The sequence below is a fragment of the Desmodus rotundus genome, chromosome 13, assembly GCF_022682495.2.
Source record: "Desmodus rotundus isolate HL8 chromosome 13, HLdesRot8A.1, whole genome shotgun sequence".
Classification (NCBI taxonomy): Eukaryota; Metazoa; Chordata; class Mammalia; order Chiroptera; family Phyllostomidae; genus Desmodus; species Desmodus rotundus.
In genome coordinates this window covers 26,332,395-26,345,850 of record NC_071399.1, presented here as the reverse complement: position 1 = coordinate 26,345,850, position 13,456 = coordinate 26,332,395, and the positions used below count along the sequence as shown (strand labels likewise).

Genomic DNA, 13,456 nt, shown 5'->3' with positions numbered 1-13,456 from the left:
ACACCGCAGATCTAACAAAAGAGCTGGGTTCCAAGAGATCATCTTCACTGCTTCTCAGAGCCGTCTTCTCCGAACCACTTGTGCTGCTGTCAGAAGCCCCGTGAGTCAAGATGTCCAACGCCTCCCATAATCAGTTCAGTTAGATAATTCATCCTCCTTTTTATTACCTTCAAGAACCCTTAATGTGTTGGAAGCCTTCCTGACTCTATTAAATCCACCTAGGCCGCCACAAGATTATGAATATATAATTTGTTTATAGGTGTCTTTCAAGAAAACACAAAGAAGACAGTATAAATGAATATAGTTAAATACAGGCTTGCTTATGAACTAAAAGTTAGAGCAAAAGAGACTTCTAAGGGTGGACTACCTGTTCAGGTTCTCCAGGGGCAGAACGACACTCAGTACAGGGACCCCGAAGGCAGTTTGCACGTTTGCGAACAGCCTCCCACCAACCCTGCTGACTACTAAGCCGCCGCATTCATTCATCCTGCACATATTCATCGGGAACCCACTGCGCCTACTACACTCCGGGCAATACATCAGAAAGTGTGTATCATCGGGAACCCACCGTGCCCACACACTACTACCGCGCCTACTACACTCCGGGCAATACATCAGAAAGTGTGTATCATCGGGAACCCACCGTGCCCACACACTACTACCGCGCCTACTACACTCCGGGCAATACATCAGAAAGTGTGTATCATCGGGAACCCACCGTGCCCACACACTACTACCGTGCCTACTACACTCCGGGCAATACATCAGAAAGTGTGTAAACTGGCCCCTATGCTCTTGGAGTCCATGGTCTTGTCCAACCATGACATAAAAGCAACTACGATGCCCATCGCCATGTAATGCTTGCTTACACGGGTACCCACGGAGGTCCCATGGTGGTCGTGGGAGTAGGAGCTTGAATGGCAAACACACCTGCATTGAAATGCCAGCTCTTGCCTCTACCTGAATCTCAGTTCTTCAAGTAGTTTTATATGGGTTCTGTTCTTAATTCCACAAATAAAGTGCTGCAACTAGTGTTCAGCCCATAGCAGATTTTCTTCCTAACCTCTGCCATTTGTGTATGTATTCCCAGGAGAAAAAAATGAGCCTCCTTTTCATTGAAAAACCAAGTATTCAAGCTGCATTGATAACCATATCTAATGAAACCCAGGTAAGATGTGAATCTTATCTCTCCTCCACACAATCCCATTTTTGACTTGTGTCCCCAACCAAACTCCTCCAAAACTATTCTTACCACGTATTTCCAGATAGATCGTGGTTTTGACACGCAGAGAACAAAGGATTTCAAGTTTTCATTTACTAGCTGTATGTTTACAGATGGAGCTGAAATCATTTAGAGTTGATTTGATTCATGAAACTTATTGCCATTGTTTCCATTTATGATGCTATAAAATCAACAGGAAATAAAATCCCCTTGGCCTTGAAGTAGGTACTGAAAGCTCGCCATTCCCAGGGAAGATGTTCCACATGTCATTAAGCCATAACTCAATAAGTGCCTTCTACTCTGTATTGCACTCTACGGTGAGTTCCTTGAGGTCAGAAACTCCTGTATTTTCCTCTAATACTGAGCACAGGGCCAAGCACATGGTAGGAGCTTCTTAACTACGTTCTCAGCAGATTCTGAGAGCAGATGGCTGTGTAGGTGGTATCACTGAAGAGGAACCTGAAATGACCTGCCAGTGGCTACGGTACTAAGGATGCCGTGTGGCCCATCCAGAGCATCACGGAACACACGGGACCTGGGTTCCATCCCCAACAATGTCGTTCCACTAAGTAGCTGGGTCCTCTTCATTAGGGCCCATCTCTCTGGGCTTCTTTCTGTTCATTCGCAAAAAACACGAAGATAATTGATTACAAAGACCACCGAAATGATCTCAAACACGCTATTATTTCTGCAGAAGGTTACTGCTAGACCTACTGACCTCAGAGACAACATTGTTTTCCTGGATGTAATCGTGCTAACCCACGGGCCTCCCGTTACTTCCAACTCCAACGAGTCATCGTCCAAACTCCTCCCTGGGCCTGCAAACCCTCCAGGACCCAAGCGTCCCTTTCGAATGCACAGTATTGCCTTTCCAAAGATTTCTAATGTACAGAAATAAAACAAGTCAACTTTGCCAGCTTTATTCAAAGCTTCTCCATTTATCCTTTGACCCTCATTCCTAGTGATTAATAGTAGCAGTAATACTTGTCCATTTCACACCTGCATGACAGTTGCCCCCCAAATAATTAAACAGTCACTTGTGCAGAGCAGGGAAAGGAGTTTAAAGAAGCTGGACCATCACAAGCAGAACAAGCACCTCCTCAGGCACCCAGGGGCTTCTATAAAGGACCCACACCCACCTCCCACCTGCGCAAGCCCAGTGAAAAGTTCCAGCGCCCACTGGCTACCCGGTGGTCAGCAACAAAACTCGCCATTTTGGGAGGATGGGAAAGAAATCGCAGTCCTGGTCATCAGTGAGCAAATCATTTCTACGGTTGGTTTCTGAGGTCACTGTCTTGAGTGGGAGAGAAACCAAGAAGCCTACAGTTCCTGCATCTCCTCCTAACTCATTCCCATCAGAACACGAGCTCAAAGTCACCCTCTCTGCCAGGAGGGTCTACAAAGGTGTTCCCATGGTCTCTGCTGTCCACACTACCCTCAGCCCAGACTCATTCCGACCCAGACTCACTCTCAGAAGAAGACGAAAAGGTAATTCCAGTAAAGCCAGATAAGTTCCCCTGAGCACCCAAGGATATTCATGGAAAAAATGCTCAGGATGTTTAATTACTTAAGTGAATAAAACACTCTCTACAAAGAAAAAACACTTTCAGACAATCCAAGACCCAAGATGTTGAATCAGATCCAACGAAGTAACGCATTTTATGCTCAGATTTTGGCTTCAGCCACTATTTGGATTGATGAATTCATTCACAGTCCATAAATTTCATTTATTTGCATTCAAATGGCCCCTGAGTCGAAATGATTAAATTCCTACTTTAAGAACTTACTTATGCCCACAGAGTGAGTCAGCTTTGGAATCCTTCATTCAACTTTGGACTCAGCTAGTCACCTTCCATGGCAATTGTCTGCACCTCCACCTGGAGGAGACATTGAAAATAAAAAATCCTCAGACTCAGCTCTCTCTTGTTATCCAGGCCCAGAAATCTATGGGCCCCAGAAATCTAAAGGCCAGAGTTTAGAGAAAAAAACAAAAGGAATCTCCCCACCAAAGAACATATTTTAGATAGAAACCAGAGCTTGTAGGTCAAAGGCACATCCAAAGAAATATCTGCCCAAAACACAAGTCTCCTCCCGTGTTTCCCCATTACGCAGCCGCAAACATATTAAATCAATCTTATTTCTATATAAATAATATATCCAAAAATACCCTGGGCATTTTGAGTTACTTATGTCTATGGAAGCCCAAGAAGAAGTATTTATTTCCTCTCCATGTGTATATAGAGTGAATGAGAAATAGAAGAAGAGCTACTATCCTTTGGACAGCTAATTAAAATAGCCAAGGGGCGTTAGGAATTCGTTCTTTAACATCAAGTCCCACTCACTGCTGCACTCCCCTCAGCCAGGGACTGTAAGCTACATAAGGATACCAAGGGTGGTTTTCTGGGTTCGTTTCCAAGCCAAGGGACCTTCTCAAGTGACATGTACACAGTGGATGTTCAAGACGTACTTTATTATAATCACCTAGAATTTAATACATTAAAAAACTATCCAGGAACAGAATTAGAAGATTTAAGGTCCAGGGCCAACAAATATAGACCATTCCTCCTAGTCTTCCCAATGTGTCTGGGTCCTTGTTTTCTCTTCCACACGTTCTTCCCGTGACCATGTGCTAAGCAGTTTATGTACATTATCTAAATCCATCAGCAAACTGCCCAATAAGATAGGCCCTATTGCCCTCATTTTACAGATGAGAAAACTGAGATCTCAAGAATTACCGTATTTTACTGTGTATAATGCACTCTTGTATATAATGAGCACCCAGGTTTTTGGCCCAAACTTTCAGGAAAAAAAATCTTTTGTTTTAATTTTTAAATTCAATTATTTATTTATTTATACTTAGATACTTGCTTTTTGTGTAATAAAGGAATTTTAGCATTTATTTTTGAACATATATTATGGTACAAGAAATTTTATGTAACAAATAATTCCAAAACACAAGAAAGATACAAAGTATTTCAGGTACTACCCATGTATAATGTGTGTCCTTATTTTCCCCTCAAAAATTTGAGCAAAAAAGTGGGCATTATACACAGCAAAATATGGTAAGTAACTTGCCTGAGATCACAGTTAAGAGAGAGGGGAGTTGTGAAACTGGGTGAACTGCCTTTAACTCCCAAGCCCACTCACAACAGGGTGCTTCCTCATTTGGTTTCTTGTTCCCCTATTTTCTCACTTTTTACAGTGCTCAGCATGAGTTCATTCTGCTGACCTCCCCAAAAACCATACAAACTAGCTTGGATTTCATTTCAAGGGCTATTCCTCTTCCTACAAAGCTCTCTTTGTGTTGTTTTCTTCAAGTTTGCTTGCTCATTTCACTTTCAGGCACTCTATGAAGTCTATAAAATGGGCTGTTGAAAATTACAGTAACTTGCTTTAAACTATCCCCAATTCAAGAATGTTTTTGAACTTTTTGCGTTTCTTACAAAACCCTGAATCAACCTTCTCTTGCACCTGGGCAGGTTCTGTTTGCTTATTCACAGAACGGCTGGTGTGTGCCTATGTGCCCAGGCACAGTAAACAATGAATCAAGGTCTCCTGCTCCCTGGCTGAGGCAGAGAGCCCTGAACTATAATGATCTGATAAAGCCCCCATTCCCTCCCTACCACCCACGGCATCTACCCTGGACACCAAACAAGGCGGCTCATTATCACAAAACCACTAGGAACATCTCTCTAAAAACATCCTTTGATCTCACAACCCAGCCCACTCCACAGAAATGCCAGCAGGACCCCCTGCAGCGGCCCCTTGGACCTGGCTCTCTGCCTCACTGTGTATTTAACCAAATCTCCAACTGGAAAAAAAAATTTTAAAGGCTTATTTTCCTGACACCAGCTACCCCTTGAAGATCTGGAGTGGGAACTGGCAACAGCTAATAATTCTGACTTAGCTCCTCGCTGAGAGAGGATGCATTGCTTTTGGCAGAACCCTGCGGCAGGAGACTAGGGAGCTAGAAGCACACAGCAAGCACCCCTGGGGGATGCAGACCTCTTCTTGACCTTCAGCAGAGCCCACCCTGCCTGGAGCTGCACATGTGAGCCACTTGACCCTCACCTCATGCCCTGAAAAATACCCAAGTTTTTGGCCCAAACTTTCAGAAAAAAAAATCTTTTGTTTTAATTTTTTAATTCAATTAAAAATTTTTAAGCTGCTCATATTCTCACCTTGCTCTCCACCTGGATCCCAAACCCTTTCCGTTTGACCCACCTCAACCTCCGTTTCTGGCTTGTTCCAGTTATCACGAGACCTGAGTTCTTGGCCACTCCCCCAAATAGCCTCACCGTCACCCCTTGGACCCAAACCTTATTCATCACCCCAGGCACTTGGTTGGGCTCCAAGATGCTGTTGCCTCCTGGAATCCCTCTGCTTCTGGCCAGCCTGGGTAACAGCCCAGTGGGATGGGAACCCTACACTGGCACCAGCTCACATATCGCTCAGCACCACTCCAGTGCTGTCACAGTCCCAAGAGGAAGGATTAGAACTAACGTTTTAAATGAATTCGTCGCAGTCTAGCTTGGATTTTAGATATCTTTATCTCTACCACCCCAAAAGTGTGGGAGCAGGAGGGGGAGAGAGATGATGGGAACAAGTGAGAAGAGACAGACGAAAAGGAAGAACAGGAAAGGCGCCACCACCACCTCCTACCTCTGGTGGCCTGGTGCTTTCCTATGCATCTCATTCAACTCTTGCAACAGCCTTAAGGTATCATTTTCTCCTCTATGCGCACAAGGACACTAAGCCTCAAGATGATCAGTGATGGGACCAGAACTCCCAGTCAGCAAGTGGTAGAGTTGGGGTTCAAACCCCAGGACTGCCCGGCTCCAAAGGCTTGAATGCCTTCCTGTCTACCGCAGTCTTCCCCAGCTTTGAAATCTCTGTAGTGTCTAGCAGAGTGCCTTACTATAGGGGGTAAGCGATAAATACAGGGTGCGCAAACATAGGTTTATGGTTGTGAGTATGCAGAACACACGATTTATTCTTGTGTTATTATTATTGTATTATTTTCCATACAAACAACTGTAAACCTATATTTGCCGCACCCTGTATTTGTTAAGTGAATGCATAAATGGTTGACTCCAGCCTTCATACCTTAATATTTTGCAACCCACACACCTGACTTTATTCATATATTCTGCTTGTAACTTGCCTGCAAAGTGCCTTGATAAGAAGTTAAATGTTGTATGTAAATAAATTGTACTACACTGTATTGTATTTTGAGCTGCTAAGAAAAGCTACATATAAAAACCTACAAATAAAAAGTGCTGAAGCAGACCCACTGATAAAAATTCACTTGTCATCTTACTCCATCATGTCCAAAAATAGATACAAATACAATATTCTAAGGAAAATCAATGTCTTCACATTTTGTTAACCCTTAGAACTCTACAGCATTTTCTGGGATGCCAGTCCAATGAGGATCGGTGCTGGAAAAGACAGCACAGAGGTTCTGAGCCCCAGTGCTGGAGCCAGGCAGCCGGAGATTCAAGGGCCTGGTCCACCGCTTGTGAGCTGACCTTGAGCAAGCGACTCACCTCTCTAAACCTGGGCTTTCTCGTCTGTAAAATGCAGAGAGTAGCAGTGCCGCTGCCTACACTGGCTGTAGGGATTAAATGGCCCACACTTGGCAGGGCGGCTGCCAGGTGGTTAAGTGCTCCATAGGTGTTAGCCACCTTTCCCACGTGAGCAGAACTGCAATGGAAGTGCAACGAGAAACCTGAAATGACTCACTTGCTTTTGCAAACATTATTAAAAGCACTACATTCACCTGAATCCTCTGGTCTAGGTCACTGTGATTACTAGAAAGACCTGCCCTGAAAGCAATGTCACCACTAATAATGATGACGATATCCGGCAGTGATAACGTTTCTCACTGACTACGTGCGAAGCACTGTTCTAACCACTTTTGCAGACCAGAGCATCACACAGGTTGTGCAGACTGTGCCACACAAGAGTGACCAGTGAGAGGTGAGTGGGACTGAAGTCCAGTCCACGCGCTGCTTACCACGCCACGCACCCTAGCACGGGACAGTCCACCAAGAAGGGCACTTTGTGGGCCAGCAGTGCCCTGCTTCCATGTGAACTGATACATTAACTTCAACAAGTTTCTTACAAATGGAAGACGGAAGTAGAAAGTCACTTCTGAAAGTACCTAGGACCTAAGTGGAAGAACATCATTTTAGGAAATCATGTACCACTTAACGACGGGGATGCGGTGTGAGAGATTTTCGTTAGGAGATTCTGTCATTGTGCGAACATCACAGGGCTCTTACACAACCCTAGATGGCAGAGCCTACTACTGTAAGTGTACCACTATACCTCCATACGCCTGACAGCCCAGCAGGTTTGCTCTCACCAGCATCACCACAAACACGTGAGTAGTGCGTTACACGAGGATGTTGCTACAGCTAGATATCACTGGGCGGCAGGAATTCTTCAGCTCCATTACAATCTTAAAGGACCACCGTCATATATTCGGTCCGTCACTGACCGAAACCTTATGTGGCACATGACTGCAATTTCATTACCAGAGTAGACGAGCATATCCCCAAATCACCAGTGCACACCACCTATTATTAAGCTTCACAGTGTGTGCCTAAGTGCTATGGGAACCCAGAAATTAGCAGGCCCTCCTGTTCAGTATAAATACACAATTCCTGTCCACCTCCTCCCTGCTTCCTGCTTCCCTTTTCCTCCAGCAACTCAAATGTCCCTGTGTGTGAAAATAAAACAAAGTATCAGACATGACGCCAGGATAACCAAATGTTATATTTTGCATTGTCTAAAAACAACAACAAAAATTACCGTGCAGCAAAGTGATATTTTCACTAAGTGAGAGGGTCAACATTTCATTGCAAATTCTAGTGAGCAGACTGTTTGGGATGCGCCTCCCAGGTGCAGGTCCCTAAAAATGACTCCTATGTATGTAAGGACCTGTTCATTCCCAGCCACCTAGGGCATCGTAATCTTAGTCAGCTCAAGGGCTCTCGTCCCTGCTGGAACGCCCTGTTCTGCATACAGCTTTACACATCTCCTTTTGGCTTGGACTCGGCTTCTTTCTGGGAAGAAGAGAGAAGCAGGGAGTTGCCTTGGCCTTCACTAGTGGATGTCTAAGGACAAAAGCAATACGTTTTCAGTTCTAGAGAAGCATTACTTTATGCAAACAGGTCTGTATAATCTTCAATATGTTAAGAATCCTAAAAATAATCCCCCAAAGTTACCTTAATTAGAGGGAAGTGATAAAAATTATCTGTGACCTTCACACAAAAGTTATTTCTCTTACCCAGTTCCCTGAAGGGTACTGATCTAGACTGGGATAGAAAAACAGCAAAAATCAGATTGCCTTGTTTTAAGATCCCACCATGTGAAAAGCAAAACTGGAGCTCTGGTCAGTTTCTGAGCTCAGAGGTGGTCTGCTGAGAGAGGAAACCCCTTGGCAAGATTGGGGGCCTGGATGCACTGAACTTTCTCTAACTGTTGTTAATTTTGCTTTAGAGATTCAGTGTTCAGTGTGGCACTGGAATTAAATATCACTGAAAGCCTGAAAATACATAGTATTCTCTTACTCATTGGCAAACAATATGGCAGCATTTTCGGTAATAATGTTTGCTTGCGTACATTGTCGGTACTTTTTCCACCGAACAGCAAGTTACTGCTGACAAATAAAAACACCAACACACCTTCAAGTTGTTCCATAGTCTCAAGCCTGAGACTATGGAACATTTTTTTAATTACTTTATTGTTGTTCAATTACAGTTGTCTGCATTTTCTCCCCACCCTTCCCCGTCCCAGCCAAACCCACCTCCCTCCCTTGCTTCCACCCACCCTCTTCGTTTTGTCCATGTGTTCCTGAAAACCCTTCATTCAAAGTAAAATTTAAAAATAAGAGATCTTTTTGCATCTTGGAGTGTAATAAAAGTGGAGTTTAATGTGGTCCCCTATTAGAAAAAGAAAAGATACTGGGAGTTTTCACTGACCAGATAAAATTCCTTTTTCTCTACAACAAAATTCACCTTGTTGTTAGTGCTACAAGCACCTGTCTAGGAAACAAAGCGATTCTAAAAGATAAAAAGAAGCACCCTGACCGGTGTGGCGTCGCTGGGCACTGTCCCTCAAAGTGAAAGGTCACTGGTTTGATTCCTGGTTGCCAGTTTGGTCCCCGGCTACAAGAGACAACCGATTGATGTTTGTCTCCCACTCTTTCTCCCTCCCTTCCCCTTTCTCTAAAATAAAAAATAAAAATAAGATCCATGAAAGGCATAAAAAAACTTTGAAAATACTAGATCAAAATCCCATATTTGATTTGTAGCATGTTTTTCAATCATATATTTGAATATAAGGATGTGCAAAGTAAAAAAGCCCAATTCTTCAATCTCCTTTAAGCCTTTAAGTCGAAAGTTATTCCAAAAGGGTACCTAATCTGTCATTTAAGACCACTTTCATTTATTTTTAGGCCTTTGGTAAGGCTTTTCACACAAGGTTGCTCTTTTCTAATAAAGCATTCCATGTCGAGAACCCAGGAAGTTAAATTCCTTCACTACCTTAAAGAACAGAATAACGGCAATAAATGCCAGCCTGGGGTGATACACGAGGCAGAGGAGGCCCCTAGTGGTGAGGCCATCGCTCCAGCTTGGCTTTATCCCTTTTATAAGACTGCTTCACCACAAGGGCAAAATCAATAGGTAATAAAGTCTACCTGAGTTTGCTTCTTTAATAACCTCTATTAGCCCTGAAATATAGTAGGGCTATCATTTAGAATCCCAAGGTTCTTTCATCAGGAATATTACCAAAAAAAAAAAAAAAGAACAAGAAGAAAAATGGGACCTGAAGAATAACTCCATTACATTCTGTATTTCAAAGCAACAAATATTTATTAAGCCCGACACCCTGCCAGGCCCTGAGCTGGACGTGGAGAGATGAGCACCCTCACACAGCGTCCGGGGACTTCTTTCAGTGGAATAACATCACAGTAAGGACAGAGCTAGGACAAGATGAAGACCAGGACATCCAATTTATCATCACAGGACCCTATGATGGATTCTTACCAACAGGAAAAGCCTCAAGTATCGCCCCCCACAACCTGCAAGTGTCAGCTCCTCATATTCAAACGCCTCTAGAGGGCAGCATCTGCGGTTCTTCAACAAACCATAATTGGATAAATGGATGACAAGTAAGATTGCAGAGAAGAAGCAATCTTAAATTTTAAAACAATGTTGAAAGAGGCCAGAGTGGAGGACTCCTAAAAATAAAGGAAGGCAAAAGACAAGAGGCAACGCGGACAAAGCTGCCATTGGGCTGCAGACACTGGACTGGGTTCCTGGAGGCCGTTCCCTTCTGCCTCGCGTCTGTGCGAGGTGAGGAAGATGACTGGCGTCCCAGCACGCAGGAAACCAAGGCCGGGAGAGAAGAGACTCCCACCTGGTCACACAGTTGACAAAGGGGAGAGGCCGCATGGAACCCAGCTATGTGGGGTGGCTCTTTGCTTTGAGCCCATCCACACAGCTTGCAAACAGATGTAGGAGAGGTGGGGCGCGCCACGAGCCACACTGCGTCATGTAGAGTGCACGTGGCAAGGCACTTCCACGCAGAGGAATGAGACTGTGAAACAGCTACTGGGTTCCGACGGTGGGCACGGCCCACCCTTGCTGTCCAGGAGCTGCCCTCCTCTGGGTACACAGTAGGAGACCCCACATCCTGTTCTGCACGCCTACACGTTTCAGGTCCCTTGTTGTGACTAAGGCTTTCGTCTTTGCTTTATTCTCTTTGCAGTGGAAAGACTTTTCTCCTTCCAATTAGCAGCTGACAGCACCGCACAGGGCTCATTAATGCTCATTGTTACAAGCAACATTAAGATAATTATGACTTTCTTGTGTGAACACTGTTAACAAAATCCAAGAAATCTGGTAGCCTTACATTTAAATTTCTAGTAAAAAGAGGTGAAAGAACAGTTAATTATCTTTATCATCTAGACCCATCTAATGACATTTAAGTTAAAACTACTCTGAGGGTTTGAAATCAGAATAAAAGCGGGGGTTGCGAAATAGCCGCTCTATCATTTATTAGTGTTCACCAGGGCTCGCTGTCCCAGCAGGCACAGTTCCGTTCAAATCGTGTCCTCTCCCGTCTTCTCTCTTTGCTCATCGATGGAAAGATAACTTCAAACACCACTGCCGGTAGGGCAGGTGCAGGAAGTGCCGCGGAAACAACAACTTTGCCTTCTCTCCGCACCGCTTTCCTCCTCCCCCCGCCGGGCAAACCCGGGGCCCCCAGGCCGTGCCCTCGAACAGCTTCCCTCCGCCGACCTCACAAAAGCACTTCCTCGGGGCATCCTCGGGCGCGACGACCGTGGTCGGGGGCCGAGGCAGGGGGGCGTGCTGCCCACCCGCCACCCTCGGCACGCCCCCTCCACCCTCTCCATAGCAGCAAAAATAACACCACTACCCGCAAAGTAGCCCCGCGGTCGTGTACCGAGCACACTTTTTGGTAGGTGTAGGAGAAACTCATTACACTGCTAGAGGCCACGAGAAGGACTGGTGGAGCCCAGTAACACCCGGCGCGCTGCTGCCGGGACCTTCCCTGCGAGCCCTCCGCGCGCCCCTGAAGGCGCCGCGCCCTCCCGGGGCCGAGCCGCCCCGAGCCCCCACCCCGCACCTTAGCCCGCAGCCCGGCGCGCAGGACGCCGGCAGGCCGGGCGCCGCACCGTTCTCCCCGGCTGCACGAGCCTCCCCGAGGTCGCGGGCTGGAGACAGCGGGGAAGCCGCACCAACGCCCCCGCGCGGCGCGCCACGCCCGGCCGGCCTGGAAGGGGACCCCACTCACCCCGAGGCGCCCCCGCGGCTGCCCGCCGGCTCCTGCTGCTCCTGCGCCGCCGAACTTTCCCTCCTGCGCGGCCAGCGGGGGCTCGGCTCCACCTCCGGCTCCGGCAGCCGCGGAGCCTCCGGGGACCCGGAGGGGCGGGGAGCGGCGGCGGCGGGCGGGCTGAACCGCGGCTGAGCCTCAGCGCTCGCCGCCGGGTGGGGGCCGCGGGGCCGCGAGCCGGCGCTGCGGCGGCCGGCGGGGGTCGTGCTTGACTGCGCCCACCTGCTTCCCCAGCGCCCCTCTGCAGTGCGTCCCTCTGCCGGTTCGGAGCGGGGCGCCCTGGCCGAAGCCTGTCTGCCCTCTGAATGGGGCACTCCCGCAGACCCGGGGTCCCCTGCAGGTGGGCGGTTTTGCACGTGGCTGGACACTGAGGTCCGGAAAAGTTGAGGGAAGGGCCTAAGACACTGGCGCGCGGCCGGTGCCCTGGGAGAGGGGCGATCAGGTGCCTATTCCACGAGTATGTGGTCTTCCCTCTTTTAAGAACGAGTTCCCCAGGCCCCCATCGTCCCCCTCCAGCCCTTTTCTTTTGCCCTCATTGGGCTGCTCTCCCTCCTGTGGGCCGACTTGCTCACAGAAACTTTGTAAATTGGACCTTGGAGAATTTATGCTGTAGTGGGTGTCTTTGCAACGCTGGTTAGTTATAACGCTTTCACGGGGGAGCTTTTATTTACGGGGAAGGTCAGACCCGCTTTAGCCCTGAGACTCCACCACCGTGGAGGAGTGCTGTCTGCAGAGACCCCCGACGGCCACTGGGAGGCCAGGAGAGGAAGCGGGTAAGGATGGAAAACGGGTAAGTGGGGTGTTAACTGAGTACTAAAAGCCACACACACAGACGCACAGGCACAAGCGCGCACCCTTGGATGCCTTTCATTTGTAAGTGCTCCAGCACTTTTTTGAGGAAGAGGGAGTTTGGGACTATTATCCCTAATTCTCAGTGTAATGAAGGAAACCCAAGAGGAATCAATGTTAGGTTAGACGAGGTCAGCTCTCCTGCCCTACAGATGCAACTTGCAGGGGCCCCTCCGCTGAGCCATCATAGCAGAACCAGAGGTAGAAACCGGCAGCACGATTCCTGGTGCGGTGCTCCTTCTACTGCCTGACCATCAGAATGCGCAAAGTCCCCATCTGGGAGATTTGGGGGCGTCCGACTTTAGATGAGCATGGGGTAAGAGTCCTAGAGGCAAAAAGCAGTCCTGAAGCATCCAGTAAGCAGTTATTTACCTGTGGTAGCATCCTGGAAACATTTCTTGCTTCCTACCAACTCCTCAGCCTACCTGGGTCTATCCTCCTTCCAACCCAGGCTGCCCTGGGAACTCGGGGCTCTGTCCCCACCCCTACAGCCCTGATTGAGTCAGTCATCAT

The 13,456-nt window shown here is 47.2% G+C and overlaps 1 protein-coding gene across 2 annotated transcripts in view; it reads right to left on the bottom strand.

The window, feature by feature from the left end:
• Positions 1-12,303, bottom strand: part of CSGALNACT1 (chondroitin sulfate N-acetylgalactosaminyltransferase 1) — a 305,085-nt gene extending 292,782 nt beyond the window's left edge. The window contains exons 1-2 of one of the 2 annotated variants that reach the window (XM_053916678.2): positions 12,056-12,303; positions 3,010-3,099 (exon numbers count right to left, since the gene is read on the bottom strand). The gene's annotated coding sequence lies outside the window, so the exon portion shown is untranslated. The remainder of the gene's footprint in view (positions 1-3,009; positions 3,100-12,055) is intronic. The other variant, XM_053916677.2, reaches the window with a different exon arrangement.
• Positions 12,304-13,456: the final 1,153 nt, after the last annotated feature.